At 35.5% G+C, this 2,040-nt stretch overlaps 1 protein-coding gene and 1 non-coding gene across 2 annotated transcripts in view; both read right to left on the bottom strand.

Annotated features, from left to right (window-relative positions):
- Noxred1 (NADP dependent oxidoreductase domain containing 1) overlaps nucleotides 1-2,040 on the bottom strand; it is a 37,919-nt gene that overhangs the window by 29,075 nt on the left and 6,804 nt on the right. The window lies entirely within an intron of this gene.
- On the bottom strand, nucleotides 1,405-1,506 carry LOC111813396. The gene has a single exon (XR_002818672.1). It is a non-coding gene; the product is annotated as a U6 spliceosomal RNA (small nuclear RNA).

Raw genomic sequence — 2,040 nt, 5'->3', positions numbered from 1 at the left:
TGGCATGTGGTGCTGGGGGATTGAACCGCGGTCCCTGATGCTTTGCCAAGCTTGTTCTAAGTAGGTGCTTTAGACCACTGAGCCATCTCTCCAGCCCCCTATTGCTTGTTATTGAATTATTTAGGGTTTTTATGTGTTCTTGGTCCTGTTATGATAACATATTTAAAAATCTATTTCTTCTGAATTCTTCAATTTATTGCAGTACAGAGATATAAATAATCTGGATTTCAGTGATGTCCATTGTGATTTTACCTTTTCTCTTTTTTTTTTTTTTTTTTTTTTTTTTTTTTTTTTTTTTTAGTGCAGGGTCTACAGGGTCTTATTACACAGATCAGACTCGTAGTGATCCTCCTATTTTTTTTTTTGCAGGACCAGGGATTGAACTCAGGCCCTTGCACTTGCCAGGGAAGTGCTTATTCCACTGAGCCATCTCCCCGGCCCCTACCTTTTCATTTCTAATTGCATTCATATGGGTCTTACCTCTTTTCAGTGAGGGTTTGTCTATTTTATTCTTTTCCAAGGGCTACCTCTATTTTTCATTTAATAAAATCCTCAACTAGGCAAGGTGGTATACACAGGCAATCCCAGCACTCAGGAGGCTGAGGCAGGAGAATTGTGAGTTGAGGCCAGCCTGGGCTAAATAAGCAAGTTCAAGGCCAGCCTTCACTACATAGGGAGACCCTGTCTCAAAAAAAAATCAAAAATCACTGTTTCAATTTTTCCTTTTATTAATACTTGTTTGCATACATAATTATTACATTCACTGTAGAGAACTGGTATAATTTTTATCCCTTTTCTCCAATCTGTTTTGTTTACAGTATCAAACTCATTTATAAGACCTTATAAATTATCATATATACAATTGAAAATCAGACTAATAGACCAAAGGATATATGAAACATATAATAGTACTAAGTCAAGGTACACTTTTAAATATATTGTCCACATTGGATTACAAATTTTTTCCTATTATCTGTCTTTTATTTCATAACATAAAGTTGTGTGTGATTTACTTCATTTAGTATTAGTCTCCAAACACAGCCATTTCCCTACAAATGACTCAGCCTTATCCTTCTTTATGCCACAGCAGCACTCCATTGCGTAGAATTACATTTCCTTTATCCAGATCTGTTGATCTGTGTCCAGCTGTTTTGAGTTGCACTGCTATAAACATTGGTATGCATACATCACTGTGGTTTGATTTCTTTAATTCTATGGGAAGATTTTTAGAAGGGGCACAGCTGGATCAAGTGGAATTTCTATTTCCAGTTTGGGAGACATTTCCATGCTGATTTCCATTGTAATTGCATTAGTTTACAGTCCCACTGACAATGGAGAAGAGTTCTCTACAGTTTCACCCATATTTATTATTGGTTGATTCCTTGATGGTAATCATTCTTTCTAGAGTGTGATGAAATCTTCACGAATTTGCGTGTCATCCTTGCGCAGGGGCCATGCTTCTCTGTATCATTCCAATTTTAGTATATGTGCTGCTGAAGCGAGCACGAGTGTGATGAAATCTCAATGTTATCTTAATTTGTATTTCTTAGATGACCAGTGATGTCAAACCTTTTCTCATGTGTTTGTGACTGTATTTATCGGAAAAATATTTATTCACTTCAGATGGCTTTTATTGGCTCTTTAAACTTGGGACCTAGTTTTTTTGAGTATTCTATGGCAAATTTTTTTCTCCATTCTGTAGGTTCTCTTCACTTTGCTTGTGATTTCATTTGCTCTAGAAGAACCAGCTCTTCGATTAAAAAATTTTTTTTGCTGTATTCATTATAATTTCTTTCCTTTTACTAGCTTTAGACTTTAATTGCTGTTTTTCTAGGACCTTAAAGTGTACCATTGGGTTATTTGGACTTGCTGTTCCTCTGACATAGGCATTTGCGACTATAAACTTTCCTCTGAAGATTGCTTTCATTTTATCCCATAAGTTTATGTTGCACTAGCAGTTTTATTCTAGGAACTGATTTAATTTCATCTTTAATTTCTTCTGTGACCCACTGGTTATTCAAAAGTACACTGTTAAAAAAA

This window comes from Octodon degus, unplaced genomic scaffold, assembly GCF_000260255.1.
Source record: "Octodon degus isolate 3935 unplaced genomic scaffold, OctDeg1.0 scaffold00007, whole genome shotgun sequence".
Lineage (NCBI taxonomy): Eukaryota > Metazoa > Chordata > Mammalia > Rodentia > Octodontidae > Octodon > Octodon degus.
This window is presented reverse-complemented; position numbering and strand designations above follow the sequence as displayed.